The 24,521-nt window shown below is 36.3% G+C and overlaps 1 non-coding gene across 1 annotated transcript; it reads left to right on the top strand.

Moving 5' to 3' along the window:
• Positions 1-4,762: 4,762 nt before the first annotated feature.
• On the top strand, positions 4,763-4,869 carry LOC112181199. The gene has a single exon (XR_002928716.1). It is a non-coding gene; the product is annotated as a small nucleolar RNA R71 (small nucleolar RNA).
• Positions 4,870-24,521: the final 19,652 nt, after the last annotated feature.

Here is a 24,521-nt window from a genome sequence, read left to right on the forward strand (position 1 = left end):
AATCCCCGGCAACGGCGCCAAAAATTGATGCGCTTAAAAGCAAGCGCATAATTTAACCCTGAAATGTCATTAGTAGTAAAAGTAAGTAGGGATCGTTCTATTCCGGGGATTGAGGGTACACCTGTCATTGTCAAACAATTAAACAATTAAAATTAAAACAAAGTATAAATTCACAAAGATATTCACAACTATAAACATTGTACAAAAGGGGGGATTTTGTTTTTGGTTTTTCGAAAATAAAACTAAATTAACAAAACAATTAAAATGCAAAAACATAAAAATACGAATGGAATGAGAGAACAAAGATCAAAATCAAACATATGATTAAAATTGACTCAAACCCTAATATTGTTCATCTAAGTCATGAGAAAGGAGTTGATCATGTGAAACATTCGAAAGCAAATGAATTCCCATTTTTTACTTTTCAATGCTAATTAACCTAAGCGAAAGCACCTAGATTAATCCTATCAAACATGCAATCAAACCCTAGAAAGCTAGTCAATCATGTCATGTTTAACGCATTACACATAGAGAAAGGCTATCAACTCAAGTGTACAACTTAGTATGGAAAAGTCCACCTAATTGCAATCTCTTTAATTAAATTCGATCTTTGTCCAAAACCTTTACTACTTTGATTCAAGTTTACACAAAACGAAAAGTCGATTTCATGTTCTTAAACCTAGCACCAATTATATCAAAACCCTAAGTGTTTCGAACCACCTAAGATTAAAATACAAAAGATATCTATAAAGCAAATTTAATTAAACAAACTCACATAAGCAACTCTCGAATTACAATAATAGAATCTGAAAATTTCATTCAATCATATAAAATTCCAGAAATAATAACTTTGTTCAATCATGAATGTCAACTAAAGCAAAACCAACGAAATTCAAAACAAGGTTTACAAAGTAGAGGTCGAATTACACCGTGGATGGAAGATGAGAATGGATGATTTTCGTTGGAATCCTTGAAGCTTGAAAGCAAGTCTTCAATGGTGGATGGTGGAGGAATATGTCACGGCTCCTTCTTCTCCCTTCGGCCTTGCTTGAACTCCGTGGCTTGCTTTAGAGGATGGAGAGAATTTTCTGAATTTTTCTAAGGTGTGTGGTGTTGTTCTTCTGTTTGATGGTGTGTTGGTGTGTAGAATTGTGTAGAGAATGCTCCTATTTATAGGAGGATGACAACTTAGTCTCCAAGTCTTCAAGATTGATCCACACAGCATTAGCCAATCAGAGAACGCCACGTCAGCTCTGCTATGTCATCCAACCAATAAGAAACCTCCAATTTAACACCTTGATTTAGGGAGATTATTTTTGAATTAATTGCATGATTATTTTCTGATTTATCTCCTCAAATAACTATCCAATCATGCCACACAGCTTCGACCAATCACAGAATGCCATGTCAGCTCTGTTGAGTCATCCAGCCAATCAGAAGCCTCCAAAATAAATCCCATAATCTTTCCAAATATATTATTGCTGATTTTCCCAAGATTTAATCTGATTTTCTCTTAATTTTCGGCCAAAATACTCTTGAGTGAAAATAGGAATGAATCTGGACTTGTTTTGGACTTTTTCTCCCTTAAATCTCTCCATGGCATCATTATCCTTGATCACTCTTGATTTTTGACATTAACTCCATGATTTCCCATGCAAAAATCAGATTTAATTCCACGTCATCATGTGGTCTCCTAATGCCTTCAGGTTTCCTAGCCTCATCAGGATTCCTGCGTTGACTGGGATTCCTAGTCGGACCAGGAAAACTCCATTTCTTCATTTCAACTCATTTCTTCTCCATTTATTTCAATGTACCTATAAAATAAAAACTAAATTAAAAATGATTAAATAAAGGAAATAACTAAGAAAAATATGAGGAAATAATTATTAAAACGTCGCATAAAAATGCTCCTATCAGAATGCCGTGCAAACCCTAGGGAATTCGGCCAAGAGATAATGAAGAGAGAAATTAGGGTTTTTGCCGTGAGGAAAAATCAGAAAAATAAAGAGATTTCGTGGAAATTTCTTAGGGAGCTTTTAAAGGAAAGAGAATATGTGTTGAACACAAAAAGCTCTCAAAGGAGTCTAGGTTCATCCCCTTTATTCTCTAAATATATTGTTGCCGAAATTGGTGTATAAAATCAGAAATTATCTACATATTTCGGCAAGAATTATTTAGGGAATTAATATTGGAATTTTGTGATTGGTTGCACCACTTCATAGGGCTTATGTGGCAAGAATTCATTGGAGGAAAATATGTGGACAAAGCAAGCAATAGCCGTGAGCTTTTCTAGGGTTTTTGACGGCATGGAGACCTAGGAGGCCGTGCTCCTATATATTCTTCCCCTTTCTCAACGTCAAGGAGTTCCTAGTTCCCACTTTTACGTTTTACACTTTGAAGAAAATTCAGAAAACTCTCTCTAGCCTAGCCGTGTTCATCTCCATCCTCTAGGGCAACCACGAAGTGCAAGCAAGGCCAAGGAAGAAGAAGACAAGCCGTGCGCATCATCCATCACCATCCTTGAAGATTGCTTTCGAAATTCAAGAGACCATTCATCACTTCATTCATCTCATCTTCATCACGGTGTAATCCGATTCTCCTTGTACCTTTGCTTTGTATTTTCGTTGGTTTTGCCTTAGTTGACACATATGTATGAACAAGTGTTGTTTTCTGAAATTTTATGATTAATTGTTAATTTTCAGATTCATATATTGTGATTTATGGTTGCTTTTGTGTAAGTGTTTGATTAAATTTGCATGATAGAAATCTTTTGTATGATAATCTTGAATGGTTCGAAACATTTAGGGTTTTTATGTGAATGTTGCTACGAATTTTAGAACATGGATCAACTTTTTGGTTTTGTGTTCTTGAATCGATAAGTAGTAAAGGTTTTGTACAAAAACCGAATTTAATCAAAGAAGATTGCAATTAGGTGAACTTTTTCATACTAAGTTGCACATTTGAGTTGATAGCCTTTCTAGGTGCTTAATGCGTTAAACATGACATGATTGACTAGCTTTCTAGGGTTTGATTGCATGTTTGATAGGATTAATCTAGGTGCTTTCGCTTAGGTTAATTAGCATTGAAAGTAAAATATGGGAGATTGTTTGCTTTTGAACGTTTCACATGATCAACTCCTCTTGCATGACTATGATGAACAATGATGAACTTGAATCAATTTTTATCATGAGTTTCGATTTTAATCTTTGTTCTTACATTCCATTTGTATTTCTATGTTTTTGCATTTTAATTATTTAGTTAACTTAGTATTTATTTTCAGCAAAAGAAAACCAAAAACAAATCCCCCCTTAATTTCGTAAATAGTGTGTATAATTGTGAATACCCTTGTGAATATTATACTTTGTTTTAATTTTAATTGTTTAATTGTTTGAAAATGACAGGTGTACCCTCAATCCCCGGAATAGAACGATCCCTACTTATTACGTACTACTAATGACATTTCAGGGTTAAATTGGTCGCTCCCAAAAGCGACACCAGATAGAAAAACTCCCTGGATCCTTACACTTTTCAGGCATTTTGCGTTGAAGCACAGCTGAGACATTCTCACTTACCTTCACCACTTCTTTCTCATGGTTCTGTCTCCTTGTGGTGCAAAGTTCCTTCAAAAATTTGGCATACTTAGGAATTTGCTTAATGGCCTCAAGGAGAGGAATGTTGATTTGCACTTTCTTAAAAGTTTCCAAGATGGCCTTTTCGGCTTCATCCTTCTTGGACTTAGCATATCTGCTTGGGAAAGGCAAAGGAGAAGAAGATGGATTAGTAATAACCGAATTGAAAGAGTTAGAAACTTGTCCTTTAGGTTTCGGTTCTGCAGTAGGAGGTGTCACATGAGCCTTAGACGTTGCAGGGTCATCCTCCTCCTCTAAAATGGACGTTGAGATCTTTTTGGGAGGCGTTGGAGGATCTACAAGGTCTTACCACTCCTTGTAGTGACGACTTTGGCTTGCTCAAAGTGAGGATTTGGGATGGTACCACTTGGTAGCTTACCTTGCTCATGAAACTTACCCATAAACTCCACAACTTGACTCATTTGCTTCTTCATCTCATTCACATCCGTAGATATAGCATTGATTTGATTCCCATGATGAGTTTGACCTGCAATTAAAGCTTGAGTAGACTTAGTTAGAGTTCGGATTAATTCATCATTAGAAGAAGAAGAAGAAGCATTTGAATTAAAATTTGAATTGAAAGGAGTAGGGTTAGGAGGTTGAGGCTTTTGATAAAAGCCTTGAGGACGTGGTTGGAAGCCTTGAGGTGCACTTTGAACGTTCTCATTGTCCTTCCAACGAAAATTAGGGTGATCCCTCCATCCAGGATTGTAAGTATTCGAATATGGATCATTCCTAGGACGTTGGTACCCTTGTTGGAACCTATGGCGTTGACACCTTCTTGTCCTCCTTCCTCCATGAGTTGAGGGCATTGGTTAGACGCATGCCCTTGCATAGAACAACTCCACACACCATGACTTGTCCATGTGATCCCTGGGACACAAGAGAAGTAAGTTTGTTAATTTTATCCTCCAGTTGAGCTAAAGTACTTACCTCATGGACCCTTCACGTGTGGTGGTGGATTGGGCCTAGAGCTTCCATATTGTTGTTGATTCAAGGCCCTATTCTCAATAAGGATCATTCCAGCCGCAGGCTCCTTGTCAACAAACGATCCACCAGAAGCTGCATCTAGCATGTCTCTTTCCAAGTTGGTGAGTCCATCATAAAAACAAGTGAGCAAGGTCTCATCCTTCATGCCATGTTGAGGGCATTGAGTGGTGAGAGACTTGAACCTTTCATAGTAATCTGCGTAGGACTCATCTTGCCCTTGTTGGATTCCACTTATCTTCTTCCTAAGCATGATGATGCGAGATGTAGGGAAATACTTCTCAAGAAACGCCTTCATCATATCAGCCCAAGATGTAATCCGTCCACTTGGCAACTCATAAAGCCATTGCTTTGCCTTGTCAGCCAACGAAAATGGGAAGGCCTTCAACTTCAAAATATGCTCATCAGCTCCTTGAGGCTTCATGCTAGTGCAGATGAACTGAAATTCCATCAAGTGGTTGTTGGGATCTTCCATAGAGAGTCCATGGAATGTAGGAAGACGATGAAGTAGCCCAGACTTCAATTCAAAATCAGCTGTTGCCCCTCAGCTGCAGCAGGGTAGGTTATACAAGTTGGAATGCCACCAGGTGGGATCACAGATGTAGAGAGTTGCCTGATGGTGAGAGCCATTGGTGGTGGTGGTGGTTGAATGACTAAGAGTGCACGAGGTGATTGAGGTGGCGTTTGGTGAGGTGATGGAACAACTGAAGTGTCAGAAGCTTCTGATCCTCCCTCTACTCTATTCCCTTCACTATCTAATTGCAGCTCACGAAATTGAAGTGGAGTGGTAACTTGGACGTCAAAGAGATCCGAGTTTTTCTTAAGCTTTTCAATTCGTGCTTGAATGACGTGGAGGGGCGTTTTGGTGTACTTGGGTGGTTCAGACGATCCAGACATTCATTGATCTGTAGTAGAACAAAAGAATAATGTTAGTAAGGTATACACATGACGTGGACCAAGGTACACACATTAAAACGTCACATATACAAGTATACACATGGTCAACGAAAATTATAGTGGTTAGTTACAATCTTCTACAACTTTCGAATTAATCAATTTCAATAAGAGTTTTGCAAGTCAAGGTTTGGACGTGCGGCCCAGAGATTCTAATGTTAATACAAGTCTCCCCCCCTTTATCTTTTGGTAACTCTTTTGGCACAGAGCCAGGTAGTAGAGGAACGATTTTGGCGGAGCTACTCCCACATAGTGGTTTTGGCCCTCTTGTAAGCACTTCTCGTATCCAATCAACCTAGACACCCTGTGTTACTAAGGTGCGCCGCAGAGATAAAAGGAGTTGCTTGACAAGTATTAATAAAAGAACTCTCACCTATTCCGTTATGACTCACATCCTTCTTACCAAAGCCAATTCTTTCGAAAATTGTCTAAGTGTATGACTTCAATAAGACATAATGAACCATTGTTTTGGACGTGCGGCCCAAGTCCTTGCCTCTACACATATTTCTTCTCAAATCCTTTGGGCAACCTTACTGAAATGGCCAGTGCGGGGGAGGACGAACACGAGAGGTAGAAACCATTTTGGCACAAGCTACTCCCACATAGTGGTTTAGGCTCGTTTGATTGCACTTCTGGATTCAAAACCCAGCATGGACGTTGTCCCCTTCCTAGTCACCATTTCACATAGGCTATACTTACTTAGATAAGAAAAGGCCTAAGTGCAAGACATTTTTCAAGTGTTAATAAAAGCCGCCCTCAACCTTAAAAGACCTGAATCAGTGCTAATAAGGGGTTAAGGCTAGTATCAACAAACGAGACTTCACCTATTCCATAATAGTTCAAAATCCCTTACCAAAATCATACCTTAGTGGCGTTTTCATCACATGAAGACTTTTCAATCCCCGGCAACGGCGCCAAAAATTGATACGTGCAAAGCATCGCCAATTTAAACCCTGAAAAATATCATCATTAGTATAGAGCAAATAGGGTATCGAACAAACCGGGGATTGAGGGTGCTAACATGTGAGAACCAAATTAAAGAATAGAATATACAATTCTACGAAAATTACAAATTTACAAGTACAAACATGCATAAATTTCGAACAACAAAAGAAACAACAAAGAATTAGAGAGCATACATACATTCACACGAATTTTAGAGAGCAAGGAATGAGAGAATAACAAAAATATACAAGTATATATATAGGCATGGACGAAAATAAGAGAGAAAATAAGTTAGAAAAGGTTTAGAAATCCTACTCCTATTTATACACAATTTACAAGTCCATATCACATTGGGAATCCATATACAACAAGGATTACTAGTTATATACTAATTAGGATTACTTAATTACTAAGAAAACAAATTATTGACCAAGTCAAACACAAAATACTAAGTCAAAACTAACTCTAACTACGTTCCCTAAAATTTAGGAACCTATCCCTTAAATTAAGGAGACCTAACAAACTCATAACAAACTCCTAAAAAACACTAAAACTAAAAACAAACACATATTTACTATTCACGGAGACACTATTCACGAAATTAAAAACATTTTTTATTTTTTTATTTTTTATTTTATTATTTATATGAACATGCTACCTAAAAATTCTAAGTTAATTTTAATTATTTACAAAAACAAGAAAACATAAAGATGGGGGGTTTTTGAAGATTAAACTATGAATTTTACGAAACAAGTAAAAACAAAAACGTTTTATTTACAAAGGTGGGAAAAGAAGGATTTTTGGAAAACAATTCATCAAGAACAATCAAGAACAACAATTCATGCATCCCTTAATCTTGTTAATTACCATGGAAAGATATCAACCAAGAAACAAAGTTACAAGCGCCCAATGTCCCTTATATGACTTCCCTTTACACAATTGATCGACGAAGCGCCAAACCAACATATTCCAAATGCAAGTATCACACAATCGAAGCGACTCATAATCTCATGCATTCAAATCATTAAGAGCAAGTGAAAGTTTAGTCAATAAACATGCAAATTCAAGTACTCGAAGCGAATCTTTTCATTACATGCATAATCTGATCTCAACCTTTGTCCAAAGCCTTTACTACTATATTGAATTAGGGTCACGAAGCGTTTAACCTAATTACTAGCTCCAATTACATGCAATCATCCTAAGTTTGCAACCAAAGAACAATAACACATAAAAGTTATCTATAAAACAAAACCAGATTATCAATCCATATTTGATAGGAGCATTTTAATGCGACATTTAAACTGTTATTTCCCTATATTTTCTGCGTTATTTCCTTAATAAAACTCTGTTTAGGAAAGTTTCCATTCTTCGAATGGGAAAGTTCCTAATTGTAGAAAGTTTCCGTTTTGTAGTTTCTATTTTCCATTTTTAGAAAGTTTCCATTTTAGTTTAAGAAAGTTTCCATTTCTTATTTTAGAAAGCTTCTATTTTCAGGTTTTTGGAATAAATAAGCAGAATTGAGTTCATAAATGGAACGAGAAGTTTCATGAAGATGACATGGCAAGGAGAGAATCAAGGAAGAGTTTTTTAAAAAAAGGAAAATATATTTTCCTTGGGGATTAAATTTGCCGTGTAATACTTATGGAAAAAACAAGGTGACAACGTGGGAATTGAAGATGATTGATTGAGGATTTCAAGGAGAGATTTTCTTGGGAGACTTTTATGGAAAGAAATATTGTTGGAGGAATAATTTGGTGTGATTGCCAACGTGAAAATCAGAAATAATCAAGGAGATGACGCCAAGAGAGATTCAAGGGAGATATTTATGGAAGGAAAATATGTGTGCACCAAGGAAAAGCTAAAAAGGCGTCTAGATTCATCCCTAAATTCCCTAAAGGAATGTTGGCCGAAATTCATGAAGAAAATCAGAATAATTTCAAGGAAATTCGGCAATTAAATATTAGGGAGGTATTTTAGAGAATTATGATTGGTTGGAACACATCACAAGGCTTACTTGGCATTCTATGATTGGTTGGACCACATCACAAGCTTACTTGGCGAATTATCATTGGTTGAAGCTATGTGGAAAATTCTGATTGCTTTGTGAATCCTAGCCATGCTCCTATATAAAACTCCCCCATACAGTTCCTCTCTCCCCATACAATTTACACTTTAGAAAAAAATCAGAAAATCTTCTTAGCATAGCTGTGAGTTTCTCCATCCTCTAGTCATCTCCACGAGTTCAAGCAAGGCCAAGGGAGAAGAAGCATAGCCGTGAGCATCCATCATCCATCTCTAACCTTGAAGCTTGCTTTCGAGATTCAAGAGACCACCACATCAATCGTTCATCACCATCCCCATCTCACGGTGTAATCCGATTCTCCTTTGTAACCTTTGCTTTGAATTTCGTTGGTTATGAACTAGTTGACATATGTGTTTGAACAAATATTAATTTCTGGAATTTTTATGATTAATTGAGAATTTTCAGATTCATATTATTGTGATTCGAGAGTTGCTTATGTGGGTTTGTTTAATTAAATTTGCGTTATAGATAACTTTTGTATTTTAATCTTATGTGGTTGCAAACACTTAGGGTTTCGATATAATTGGTGCTAGGTTTAAGAACATGAAATCGACTTTTTGTTTTGTGTAAACTTGAATCAAAGTAGTAAAGGTTTTGTACAAAGATCGAATTTAATTAACGAGGATTGCAATTAGGTGGACTTTTCCATACTAAGTTGTACACTTGAGTTGATAGCCTTTCTCTATGTGTAATGCGTTAAACATGACATGATTGACTAGCTTTCTAGAGTTTGATTGCATGTTTGATAGGATTAATCTAGGTGCTTTCGCTTAGGTTAATTAGCATTGAAAAGTAAAAAATGGGAATTCATTTGCTTTCGAATGTTTCACATGATCAACTCCTTTCTCATGACTTAGATGAACAAATATTAGGGTTTGAGTCAATTTTAATCATATGTTTCGATTTTGATCTTTGTTCTCTCATTCCATTCGTATTTTTATGTTTTGCATTTTAATTGTTTTGTTAACTTAGTTTTATTTTCGAAAAACCAAAAACAAAATCCCCCCTTTTCGTGTACAATGTTTATAGTTGTGAATATCTTTGTGAATATTATACTTTGTTTTAATTTTAATTGTTTAATTGTTTGACAATGACAGGTGTACCCTCAATCCCCGGAATAGAACGATCCCTATTTATTACGTACTACTAATGACATTTCAGGGTTAAATTATGCGCTTGCTTTCAGTTGCATCAATTTTTGGCGCCGTTGCCGGGGATCGAAAAATCACTTGTTAAATATGTGAATATTTGTTTTGTTTATATGTTGTGTTCGAAAAAAAAAAAAAATAATTTTACTTGTTAATTGTTCATAATTTGTTAGTTAATTAGTTAATTAGTTAATTAATTAGTTAGGTTGTTATTTATATTATTGAATACGAATTTTAATTGTGAGTTGTAAATTAAAGAAGGAATAGGTGAAGTCGTGTTTATTAATATTGGCCTAAACCCCTTATTGGTACCTAGTCCAGGTCCCTTAAGGTTGAGGGCGGCCTTTATTAACATTCATTGAACTGTCTTCACACTTAGGATCTTTTTCATCCAAGTAAGTATAGCCTATGTGGGATGGTGTCTAGGAAGGGGACAATGCTCATGACTGGTTCTTGAATCCAGAAGTGCGTGCTGATGTCGCTTTTATCGAGCGACCAATTTAACCCTGAAATGTCATTAGTAGTATAAAGTAAATAGGGATCGTTCTATTCCGGGGATTGAGGGTACACCTGTCATTGTCAAACAATTAAACAATTAAAATTAAAACAAAGTATAATATTTACAAAAATATAACAAAATATAAACATATTTACGAAAAGGGGGGATTATTTTGGTTTTTGGTTTTCTAGTTCGAAAATAAAATCTAAGTAAAGAATAATTAAAATGCAAAAACATAAAAATACAAATGGGATGTAGGAACAAAGATCAAAGTCGAAACTCATGATTAAAATTGATTCAAGTTCATCATTGTTCATCATAGTCATGCAAGAGGAGTTGATCATGTGAAACGTTCAAAAGCAAACAATTTCCCATATTTTACTTTCAATGCTAATTAACCTAAGCGAAAGCACCTAGATTAATCCTATCAAACATGCAATCAAACCCTAGAAAGCTAGTCAATCATGTCATGTTTAACGCATTAAGCACCTAGAAAGGCTATCAACTCAAATGTGCAACTTAGTATGAAAAAGTTCACCTAATTGCAATCTTCTTTGATTAAATTCGGTTTTTGTACAAAACCTTTACTACTTTGATTCAAGTTTACACAAAACGAAAAGTCGATTCATGTTCTCAAATTCGTAGCACCAATCATATAAAAACCCTAAGTGTTTGCAACCACATAAGATTAAAATACAAAAGATTTCTATCATGCAAATTTAATCAAACACTCACACAAAAGCAACCATAAATCGCAATATATGAATCTGGAAATTAACAATTAATCATAAAATTTCAGAAATCAACAATTGTTCAAACATTTGTGTCAACTAAGGCATAACCAACGAAAATTACAAAGCAAAGGTTACAAGGAGAATCGGATTACACCGTGATGAAGATGAGATGAATGAAGTGATGATGTGGTCTCTTGAATTTCGAAAGCAATCTTCAAGGTGGAGGGTGGATAGTGTGCACGGCTTGTCTTCTTCTTCCTTGGCCTTGCTTGCACTTCGTGGTTGCCCTAGAGGATGGAGAGGAGCACGGCTAGTCTAAAGAGTTTTCTGAATTATTTTATCAAAGTGTAAACGTAAAGAATGGAACTTCGAACTCCTTGACGTTGAGAGAAGAGATGAATATATAGGAGCACGGCTTCCTTTGTTCTCCAAGCCGTCTAACCCTAATGAAACTCACGGCACAATGATATAACTCCACATAATTTCCTCCAATGCTTGCTTGCCACATAAGCCCTATGAGGTGGTGCAACCAATCACAAAATTCCAATATAAATTCCCTAAATAATCTTGCCGAAATATAAAGAGATATTTTCTGATTTCCTTCACCAATTTCGGCAACAATATATTTAGAGAATAAAGGGGGACGAACCTAGACTCCTTTGAGAGCTTTTTGTGTTCAACACATATTCTTTTCCTTTAAAAGCTCCCTAAGAAATCTCCACGAAATATCTCTTGAATTTCTGATTTTCCACACGGCAAAACCCTAGTTTCTCTCTTCATTATCCCTTGGCCGAATTCTCTAGGGTTTCTCTTTTATTTTGCACGGCCTCCCCTTGTTTTCCTCTTGGCTTGGACGGCTAGGAGTCTCTAGGGTTTTATCTCTTGATTTATTTCCATAAAAATAACCCTAGAAAATCTCCTTTTAATTTCTGATTTTCTTGGACGCCACCTCCTTGTTTATCTCTTGAAAATTCACGGCAACAACAACTTAAAGGGTTAGGGTTTGCGTCACAAACCCTAATGTCACGGGCTTTGATGGGCCTTTATCCAATTTGCCGAAAATCCAAAGAGTTCTTGGGCCTCGTTGCTTCATCTTCAAGCCTTCTCATTTTCCAACGCAAAACACATTGTTTTTCCATTTCTTTTTCATGGTTGCGTTGGAAACTTCATTGGTGGGCCTTTCCTCCTTTTCGCAGGGTTTCCTGGTTGGACCAGGAAAGCTTCTTTCTTCATTTCTGCTCAAATGTGTGGGCCAATTTCTCTCAAGTTCGTTCGTCTTGATGTTCGCAAGCTCCTCTTTCCATTTGTGCGTTCATTTCCACTTTCTAGCTCGGAGGTCCTGAAAATAGAAACTATACTTAAAATAGAAACTTTCTAAAAAATGAAAATAGAAACTTACTAAAAATGAAAAATAGAAACTTTCCAGAAATGAGAAATGAAAAATGAGAAATGAGAAATGAGAAATGAAAAATGAAGACAAAAATGGAAACTTTCTACAATAAGGAACTTTCCCAATCAAAGAATGGAAACTTTCCCAAACAGGGATTTTTCAAGGAAATGGCGCAGAAAAGTGTAGGGAAATGCAGTTAAAACGTCGCATTAAAATGCTCCTATCAAATTCCCCCACACTTAGCTTTTGCTAGTCCCTTAGCAAAATCAAACTAAGACACACACTAAGACTCAACGAAAATTTAAAGACTTGACAAAAACAATGACTCTATTGCCCTTCAACTATTTGTCTCAGCAATCTCTTACTTTCATAACACCAAGATTAGCACTTAACCAAAATTCAATGTTAGGCATTCGAGAGTTAATTAAAACACATAACTTACATATACACAAGTAGGACTTGGTTGAAACAATGGTGATGGTTTCTGTTAAGCATGTTTCAAACAAGTATGATTCAACTCCTCACAAGTTATATCCACTCTTTCTTCTCTCAGATCATGGCAATGCTTAAAAGCTTATACACTCAAGTATATGTGAAAGATAGCAAGTATATCACATAATTCAAGAAACGAAAGCACATGTATAATTTTCTTTAAAGATCTCATGAAGGACACCAACTACTTGCACAGATGGACCCAAGCCATAAGTTCAACTCTTGTAACTCATCTCCACATCAAGGGCTGTCCCATCTTAAGGATCAAGAAGGTCTTCTCAAAGGTTGTAATGGGGCCAAGGCTCAAGGTTTTAAGAAATAAAGGATAAGGATTTATCAAAGTGTCCTAAAAACCTAGCAGAGCACATGTAAATGTAGAGACCTCAAGAAATCCACCAAGGCATTGCAAAAACGTCACTTTCCCTAGAGGTAACATAAAAGGGGCCTAGTGTCTTCATGTTGGGCCCAATCTTCATTGTAAACTTCCCCTGAACTACAGTGAATGGACAAAGGTCAAATTTTTCTTTAATAGGCCTTCATTTCAAAGTAAACTCCAAAATCACTAAGTATGGGGGACTAAAATCCATAAATATTTCTTTCTTTTCTTTTCTAGCCGTACATTTTTTCTCTTCTTTTCATTTTTCACGGCTTTCACATATTTTTTTTTTTCTTTATGGACAAGTCTACCCCCACACTTGAAGTTTAACCTCTTCTCAATTTTCCTCCTTAGCATCAAACCCATGTAGTATGTCTCAAAAGATAGCTCCACTAAGTTCTTAGAACAAAGGGTAGGGTTGTTACTATACTAAGCTTCATGGTTAAGGATTTTAGGGTGATGAACGAAAAGGCTTAATGTAGGCTCAAAGGGGCTAATCTAGGGGAGTCCCACGACGGGCACAATTGGGGACACAAGTTTATATGGCAATGGTGGTAATTCCTAGGATGCCTCTATCCTTTCCAGAATCAGGGCCATGTATTGATTAAACGTCTCAACAAGCACAAGAGTGAATTCTAGCATTCTCTAGTCCATCAAACTTAATCTATGGCAAGCAGTCAATCAAATGAAAGAATAATGAGATCATCAAAACATCGCCAAGAAAATAAGAATATATTTTTCATTTTACTCCAAGAAAAAGGGACATGGGCTCAATTATCTCACATGGGTTTTTATGAATCAAAACTCATCTTAACATGCTCATATTCTGTACCAAAGTTTTCGAATCCATATCCACTACAAGGCACACATTTTTCATATATCTCAATTAACCAAAGAATACCATGTTTAAAAATCATCTCAATCTTGTGATCCTCTTTTAGTCATGATTTTAGAGATATAGAATCATCCTAGACAGTTGAAAGGGCATCCTAAGACTCAAAACAAAAACAAAAGCAACGAAAATTTTTAAATTTTGGACATTTTTCAATTTTTTTTGTATTTTTCAATATATGACTCAATATAAATCCCTTCCCCCACACTTAAATATTGCATTGTCCTCAATGTAATCAATTAAAAGCATGCAATGAAACACTTAAGCATATAGGGATGAAATTTACGAAAATAATACTAAATTCAAAAAGCAAAAACGAAAAATAAAAGATAAGGATAAAGAAAGCAAATCTGATTTGCATGGGTTGCCTCCCAAGTAGCGCTTGGTTTTAACGTCTTCTCAGCCTAGACGTGGTTTCCTCTTCTCCTCAGTTGGTGGAACCTTCAAAGCCTCCCTTTGGGTTTGGAATTGTGTTGCTCGGAAGCTTACCATTCTCATGAAACTTGGTCATGAAGTCCACCACTTGTCCCATTTGCTTCTTGAGCTCTGCAATGTCCTTGGCATTGGTCTGTTGTCCTTGAAGCAAAGTCTGTGTGGCACTAGTCAATGCCTGAGTAGAATTAGTCAATGCCTCTATCGTCTTATCATAGTGAGAATTGGGATTCCCTACATTGTGTTGAGGAGGCATGTAAGGTCTTTGATAGGGAGGTCCTTGAGGACGTTGGAAACTGCCACCAAGAGGGTTCTGAACATTTTCATTGTTGGTCCACTTGAAGTTGGGGTGGTCCCTCCATCCAGGGTTATAGGTATTCGAATATGGATCATACCTTGGACGTGGGGGACCCCCTTGGTTCCCTTGATAGCCTCCTATAGCATTCACAGATTCCCAACCACCATTCTCACTCAGTTGAGGACATTGATCCGTAGGATGTCCTTGAGTAAAGCATACCCCACAAGCAGAGGGTCCTCCATGGCCTTGAGTAGTCGCCACCTTGTTCACAAGAAGGGTGAGTTTGCTCAATTGATCCGCAATGGCAGGACTAGTGCTCACCTCATTTACCCTACGAGTGGGTTGTCTCACACCCTCATACTGTTGGGAGTTTAGGGCACGATTAGCTATAAGTTCCTTCCCAACCGCAGGTGACTTATCCACAAAAGCTCCACCAGCTGCAGCATCCAACATTTGCCTTTCCAAGGGTAAGAGTCCTTCGTAGAAACATGTGAGTAGGGTCTCATCCTTCATCTGATGTTGAGGACATTGTGCAAGTAAGGAATTGAACCTCTCATAGTAGGCAGCATAGGACTCATCATGAGCTTGCTCTATTCCACTAAGCTTCTTCCTAAGTGTGATGACCTTTGAAGCTGGGAAGTATTTCTCCAAGAAGGCCTTTCTCATTGTTTCCCATGATGTGATACGACCTGCAGGAAGCTCATATAGCCAATCCTTGGCTCTATCAGCTAGAGAGAATGGAAATGCTCTCATCTTAAGAAGGTTTTCATCCGCCCCTTGTGGTTGCATGTTTGCACAAACAGATTGGAATTCTCGTACGTGCTTGTTAGCATCCTCCATATTGAGGCCATGGAAGATAGGGAGCTTGTGCAACAATCCACTCTTAAGCTCGAACTCTGCTTGTCTTCCAGCTGCAGGGGCAGGGTATACTATGCCTGTAGGGGGTCCTCCTTCAACAGTTGCGGTGGAGAGTTCCCTAATAGATGCCATTCTCTCTTCTTCGACTTCTTCAGGTGGTGGTGAAGGTGGTGGTGTAGAGTTGGACGAAATCACAGGTGAAGGTGAACGTGAGGGAGGAGATGGACTCGGTGTAGGTGATGTAGACTCCTCAGAACAGTAGGTCCTCTTCCCTTGCTCGTTAAATGTGTACTCTTTGTATGTTGAAGGAGAAGGGCTTGTGAACTCAAGGAGTGAAGGACCCTTCAAACGAGCGAGCCTTGCTTCAATTTCCTTTAGTGTAGATGGTCTAAAAGGCTCGGTCATTCATAGGAATCCTGAACATTATCAGCATTCAAAGAAGTTAGCAAAGTATAAAGTAAACTAATTACAAATTAGTGGTTAATACATCAACTTCACTATTCACGAGTCACTATTCACAAGTTACTATTCACGACTTTACTATTTATGATTTATACAAGTATAAAGAGAAGTATAAATTACAAACTATCCACAATCTTTTCACAAATAAACCACGTAAGAAGTTTATACAAGTATAAAATGTACAAAACAACACAATTTACAAGTGGAGGTTATGTTCAAGTATCTTATTATCTTTACAAAATAAAGTTAATATCTCAATTGATTACAAGTTGTAAGTCGAGCCCAATAGAAACCACTACTATTGGTGAGATACGATCTAGGGATAGTCGTCTAGACATAAGTCGCTTTCCTTTGTTTCAGAAGGCTAGATGGCCAGATTAAGAGGTAAGTGAGAGGGAGGACTCATTTTGGTGACACTACGGAGGCTACTCCCTCATTGAGGTTTAGGCCCCTATCGGCTACTCCCACATTGTGGTTTACGCACAGTCTATAGTATCTCTGAGATCCAATTTGAACCCATCACCCAGGGTCTCAACCTAAGACACCACCTATATGCCCCTTACTCAGCTTGAAAAGAACTCATGTGTTAGACAGTTCTCCAAATGTTAATAAAAGCCGCCCTCAACTTCAAAAGACCTTAGAAAGGCACTAATGAAGGGTTAAGGCCAATATTAACAAAAGGGCCCTTATCTACTCATACGATTTTACACACTTATAATAAATCAAGAATTTAACAATATTTATAATTAATTCTTTACATTTCCTTTGTTTAACAAGATTAGACACCACTTACACAAAACTTTCACACAAACAAACAAAACGTCACTATTCACATCTAATTATCTTTTTTTTTTTTTTTTTTTTTTTTTTTTTTTAATGAAATTAAGTAAAATTACTTCTATTCTTTCCTTTTCTTTACAATTATTTTCAACACTTAGGTACGGGAACAGGGAGTCTCGATGTGCAATGGGCTGAAACAGCTACCCTTTTCAAGACTATGTTTAATCCAATATACCTTAGGTGCATCACAATATTTTCATTTGTTAGATATATCATTGATTTCAAATTCAATTCCAAGCGGTAAATCAAGAGGACGTGCGGCCCAAGTATAGTCGTCTAGACACAAAGTCCCTCCTACATCCTTTGGGCAACCTTACTGAAATGGCCAGGTAGGGGAGGGCGACCACGAGAGGTAGAATCCATTTTGGCATGAGCTACTCCCACATTGTGGTTTAGGCTCATTTGCACGCACTTCTGGATTCAAGAACCAGTCATGAGCGTTGTCCCCTTCCTAGACACCATCCCACATAGGCTATACTTACTTGGATATAAAAGGTCCTAAGTGTGAAGACAGTTCAATGAATGTTAATAAAGGCCGCCCTCAACCTTAAGGGACCTGAACTAGGTACCAATAAGGGGTTTAGGCCAATATTAATAAACACGACTTCACCTATTCCATCTTTAATTTACAACCTACAATTAAAATTCGTATTCAACAATATAAATAACAACCTAAGTAATTTATCTACTAATTTTCGACAATTACAAAATAATTAACGAATAAATTTTTTTTTTTTTTTTTTTTTTTTTTTTTCGGTCACAATATACAAAACAAATATTCACAATATGGCAAATGATTTTTCAATCCCCGGCAACGGCGCCAAAAATTGATGTCGCTTTTATCGAGCGACCAATTTAACCCTGAAATGTCATTAGTAGTATAAAGTAAATAGGGATCGTTCTATTCCGGGGATTGAGGGTACACCTGTCATTGTCAAACAATTAAACAATTAAAATTAAAACAAAGTATAATATTTACAAAAATATAACAAAATATAAACATATTTACGAAAAGGGGGGATTATTTTGGTTTTTGGTTTTCTAGTTCGAAAATAAAATCTAAGTAAAGAATAATTAAAATGCAAAAACATAAAAATACAAATGGGATGTAGGAACAAAGATCAAAGTCGAAACTCATGATTAAAATTGATTCAAGTTCATCATTGTTCATCATAGTCATGCAAGAGGAGTTGATCATGTGAAACGTTCAAAAGCAAACAATTTCCCATATTTTACTTTCAATGCTAATTAACCTAAGCGAAAGCACCTAGATTAATCCTATCAAACATGCAATCAAACCCTAGAAAGCTAGTCAATCATGTCATGTTTAACGCATTAAGCACCTAGAAAGGCTATCAACTCAAATGTGCAACTTAGTATGAAAAAGTTCACCTAATTGCAATCTTCTTTGATTAAATTCGGTTTTTGTACAAAACCTTTACTACTTTGATTCAAGTTTACACAAAACGAAAAGTCGATTCATGTTCTTGATACGCTTTAAGCAAGCATATAATTTAACCCTAGAAATATCATTAGTAGTATAAGCAAATAGGGATCGTTCTATTCCGGGGATTGAGGGTACACCTGTCAATGTAAGACAATTTAAACAATTAAAATAAAAACAAAGTATACTATTCACATATAAACACTATTCACGAATTTAGGGGGGTTTTAGGTTTTTGGTTTTTCGAAAATTAAAAACAAGAATTAAAACTAAGTATAAACAAAAACACAAATACAAGAATGAAATGTAAGAAACAAAGATTAAAACCAACTTTACAATTGAATTCGAATTAACTCTACATTGTTCTTCCAAGTCATGTGAAAGGAGTTGATCATGTGAAACATTCGAAAGCAAACGATTTCCCATATTTTACTTTTCAACGCTAATTAATCTAAATGAAAGCACATAGATTAATCCTATCAAACATGTAATCAAACCCTAGAAAGCTAGTCAATCATACATGTTCAACGCAAGAAGTTCAAGGAAAGGCTATCAACTCAAGTGTACAACTTAGTATGAATAAGTTCACCTAATTGCAATCCTCTTCAATTGAATTCGATTTTTGTCCAAAACCTTTACTACTTTGATTCAAGTTTACACAAAACGAAAAGTCGATTTCATGTTCTTAAACCTAGCACCAATTATATCAAAACCCTAAGTGTTTGCAACCACATAAGATTAAAATACAAAAGTTATCTATAAAGCAAATTCAATCGAACAATCACACATAAGCAACTATGGAATCACAACATAGAAATCGAAAATCCTTTATTCAATCATAAAATTTCAGATTAAAACCTTGTTCAAACATCAATGTCAACTAGAACAATTCCAACGAAATCAAACAAGATTACAAAGAAAGAGGTTGAATTACACCGTGAGATGGAGATGGGGATGAAAGGTAAAACGTATGGAGTCTTGAATCTCGAAAGCAAGCTTCAAGGTGGAGAATGGATGATGATGCTCACGGCTTGGTTCTTCTTCTTCTTCTTCCTTGCTTGAAACGTTGAATGCACTAGAGGATGGAGAGAGCTTTCGCGTAGAGAGAATTTTCTGAATTATGGGGGGTCTCCTTTGAGACGTCTAGGGTGTAGTATATATATGGGACGACATGTCTTGGCCTCCAAGCCGTGATTTTCTGTTTAGTTTCTCAAGGAATTAAATTAATAATTCCACATGCCTTCCACCAATGAGAAATTGCCAAATAAGCCCTAGTGTGTCATCCAACCAATCACAAAACTCCAAGAAGATTCCCTAATATATTCTTGCCGAAATTCCTTGAATATTTTCTGATTTTCTTCTTGTATTTTCGTCCAAAATATACTTAGGGTTTCTAGGAATGAATCTAGACGCCATTTGGTGCTTTTCTCGATTTCTTTCCTTAAACTTCACCCTAGAAAATCTCTTGGCGTAATCTTTTATTTTCTTCTTGATTTTCACGCCACTTTTCTCTCCTCCCTTTGGTTTTCACGGCAACACATCCCTAGGGTTTACTTCTTGCGTCACAAACCCTAATTTCATGGGCTTTGATGGGCCTTGATCCATTTTGCCGAAAATCCAAAGAGTTCTTGGGCCTCGTTGCTTCAACTTCAAGTCTTCTCATCTTCCAACGCAAAACTCATTATTTTTCCATTTCTTTTTCATGGTTGCGTTGGAAACTTGCTCGGGAAGCCTTCCTCCATTTCGCAGGGTTTCCTAGTTGGATTAGGAAAGCTTGTTTCTTCATTTCTGCTCAAATGTGTGGCCCAATTCTTCTCATATTCGTTCGTCTTGATGTTCGCAAGCTCCTCTTTCCATTCGTGCATTCATTTCCACTTTTTAGCTCGGAGGTCCTGAAAATAGAAACTAATATGAAAAATGGAAACTTACCTAATTTGAAAAATAGAAACTTTCTAAAATTTGAGAAATGGAAAGTTTCTAAAAATGAAAAATAGAAACTTACTAGAAATGAGAAATGAGAAATGAAAAATGAGAAATGAGAAATGAGAAATGAGAAATGAAAAACTACAAAAATGGAAACTTTCTACAATAAGGAACTTTCCCAATCAAAGAATGGAAACTTTCCCAAACAGGGATTTTTCAAGGAAATGGCGCAGAAAAATGTAGGGAAATGCAGTTAAAACGTCGCATTAAAATGCTCCTATCAAATTCCCCCACACTTAGCTTTTGCTAGTCCCTTAGCAAAATCACAACACAGACACGACTACGACTTAACAAAAATTAAAGACTCGACACATAACAGACTCTATTGCCCTTTAACTATTTGTCTCGGCAATCTCTTACTTTCATAACACCAAGATTAGCACTTCACCAAGAATCAATGTTTAGGCATTCGAGAGTTAATTAAAACACATAAGTTACATATACACAAGTAGGACTTGGTTGGAACAATGGTGATGGTTTCTGTTAAGCACGTTTCAAACAAGTATGATTCAATTCCTCACAAGGTATATCCACTCTTTCTTCTCTCAGATCATGGCAATGCTTAAAAGCTTATACACTCAAGTATATGTGAAAGATAGCAAGTGTATCACATAATGCAAGAAACGAAAGCACATGTATAATTTTCTTTTTAAAGATCTCATGAAAGATATCAACTACTTGCACAGATGGACCCAAGCCATAGGTTCAACTCTTGTAACTCATCTCCACATCAAGGGCTGTCCCATCTTAAGGATCAAGAAGGTCTTATCAAAGGTTGTAATGGGGCCATGGCTCAAGGTTTTAAAGAAACGAAGGGTAAGGAATTTAACAAAGTGTCCTAAAAACCTAGTAGAGCTCATGTAAATGTAGAGAGACTCCTAGAAATCCACCAAGTATGCAAAAACGTCACTTTCCCATGGGGGTGTTATAAAGGGGCCTAATGTCTTCATGTTGGGCCCAAACTTCACTCTAAACTTCCTTTGGTCACTAATGAGTTGGACAAAGGCCAAATTTTTCTGTAATGGGCCTTCAAATCAAAGTAAACTCCAAACTCACCAAGTATGGGGGACTAAAATCCATAGATATTTCATCTTTTTCTTTCTTTTTGTTTTCTAGACGTACACTTTTTCTTTTTCACTTTCTTTTTCTCGGCTTTTTCATACATTTTTCTTTCATGGACAAGTCTACCCCCACACTTGAGCTTTCACCTCTTCTTATTCTTCATTATGGACGCCAAAAATCTTCAAGTAAAGTCTCAGTTTAGCTCCACTAAGTTCTTGGAACAAAGGGTAGGGTTATAGCTATACTAAGGTTTAGGTTAAAGATTTTTAAGGGTGATGAAAGAAAAGGCTTAACGTAGGCTCAAAGGGGTTTGTCTAGGGGAGTCCCACGACGGGCACAATTAGGGACACAGGTTTATATGGCAATGGTGGTAATTTCTAGGTTGCCTCTATCCCTTCCAGAATCAGGGCCATGTATTGATAAAACGTCTCAACAAGCACAAGAGTGAATTCTAGCATTCTCTAGTCCATCAAACTTAATCTATGGCAAGCAATCAATCAAATGAAAGAATAATGAGATCATCAAAACATCGCCAAGAAAATAAGAATATATATTTTTCATTTCACTCCAAGAAAAAGGGACATGGGCTCAATTATCTCACATGGGTTTTTATGAATCAAAACTCATCTTAACATGCTCATATTTCTGTACCGAAGTCACGAAATCCATATCCACTACAAGGCACATATTTTTCATATATCTCAATTAACCAAAGAATACCATGTTTAAAGTCATCTCAATTGTGATCATCTTTTAGCCATAATTTCAGAGATATAGAATCATCCTAGACAGTTGAAAGGGCATCCTATGACTCAAAAACAAAAACAAAAGACAAAGACTCAATAAAAGCAACGAAATTTTTATGATTTTTGACATTTTTTTCAATTTTTTTGTATTTTTCAATATATATGACTCAAAACAAAAGTATAAATCCCTTCCCCCACACTTAAATATTGCATTGTCCTCAATGTAATCAATCAAAAGCATGCAATGAAACAAATAAGCATATAGGGTAGAGATTTACGAAAATGACTACTAAAATCAAAAGGAAAACATGAAAAGAAAGAGAAATAGGGAAGGAGAAATCAAATCTGCGTGTGTAGACTCCTTCACAGCTACTTCTGAATTGGGTTGCCTCCCAAGCAGCGCTTGAATTTAACGTCTTTCAGCCAGACGGACCTCCACTAAATAAAGTTAGTGACTATACAATAAAAGAAATACAAATTAATGATTTATACAAAAAACGTCACTATTCACTATTAACTTTTTTTTTTTTTTTTTTATTTTGTTAGACAAGTATAATGTACATAATTTTACACAGAGACACAAGTACAAAACGTCACTATTCACGATTTACTATTCACAAATTGTACAAGTATAAAGAGAAGTATAATATACAAAATTTCCACAAAATAAAACGTAACATATATGTCCAAATTTTTTGTTAGGGTGTGATATAGTTAATAAAAGCTTGAATCCCATTATAAGTCCTTAACCAAAGTTTAGACGTGCGGCCCAAGGGCTCGATCCTTAATACTAGTCGCCCTCCTCAATCTTTTGGTAACTCTTTTCACACAGAGCCAGGTAGTAGAGGAACGATTTTGGCGGAGCTCAGCTCACTTGTTTAGCAGGGGACGAGACCCTTTGCTAGCACTTCTCGTATCCAATCAACCTAGACACCCTATGCTACTAAGGTGCGCCACATGAGAGAGAAAGGTGCAAGACTAATGTTAAAGACAAAGTCCTTCACCTATTCCATTATGGTTAAAAACTCATAATAAAATTCATACTTCCATAACCTGATTTTTACTATTCACGAAAATTTTATACAATTAAATTTATTTTCTTTTCTTTTATTCACAAGTATTTCAACACTTAGGTACGGGAACAGGGAGTCTCGATGTGCAATGGGACTGAAACAGCTACCCTTCTCAAGACTATGTTTAATCCAATATACCTTAGTGAATCACAACATTTTCGTTTGTTATACATATCATTGATTTCGAATTAAATTTCAAGTGGTAAATCAAGAGAACGTGCGGCCCAAGTATAATCGTCTAGACACAAAGTTCCTTCTACATCCTTTGGGCAACCTTACTGAAATGGCCAGGTAGGGGAGGGCGAACACAAGAGGTAGAATCCATTTTGGCATGAGCTATGCCCATTTGTAAGCACTTCTGGATCCAAACCCGTTATGAACGTTGTCCCCTTCCTAGACACCATCCCACATAGGCTATACTTACTTAGATGAAAAAGGTCCTAGGTGTGAAGACAGTTCAATGAATATTAATAAAGACCGCCCTCAACCTTAAGGGACCTGAACTAGGTACCAATAAGGGGTTTAGGTCAATATTAATAAACACGACTTCACCTATTCCTCTTTAATTTACAACTCACAATAAAACTCGTATTCAATAACATAAATAACAACCTAAGTATTTAACTAACAATTTTCGAACACAATATGAACAAATATACACCCAGAAGCAACGGCGCCAAAAATTGATACGCTTTAAGCAAGCATATAATTTAACCCTAGAAATATCATTAGTAGTATAAGCAAATAGGGATCGTTCTATTCCGGGGATTGAGGGTACACCTGTCAATGTAAGACAATTTAAACAATTAAAATAAAAACAAAGTATACTATTCACATATAAACACTATTCACGAATTTAGGGGGGTTTTAGGTTTTTGGTTTTTCGAAAATTAAAAACAAGAATTAAAACTAAGTATAAACAAAAACACAAATACAAGAATGAAATGTAAGAAACAAAGATTAAAACCAACTTTACAATTGAATTCGAATTAACTCTACATTGTTCTTCCAAGTCATGTGAAAGGAGTTGATCATGTGAAACATTCGAAAGCAAACGATTTCCCATATTTTACTTTTCAACGCTAATTAATCTAAATGAAAGCACATAGATTAATCCTATCAAACATGTAATCAAACCCTAGAAAGCTAGTCAATCATACATGTTCAACGCAAGAAGTTCAAGGAAAGGCTATC

This window comes from Rosa chinensis, unplaced genomic scaffold, assembly GCF_002994745.2.
Source record: "Rosa chinensis cultivar Old Blush unplaced genomic scaffold, RchiOBHm-V2 RchiOBHmChr0c04, whole genome shotgun sequence".
NCBI classification, from domain to species: domain Eukaryota; kingdom Viridiplantae; phylum Streptophyta; class Magnoliopsida; order Rosales; family Rosaceae; genus Rosa; species Rosa chinensis.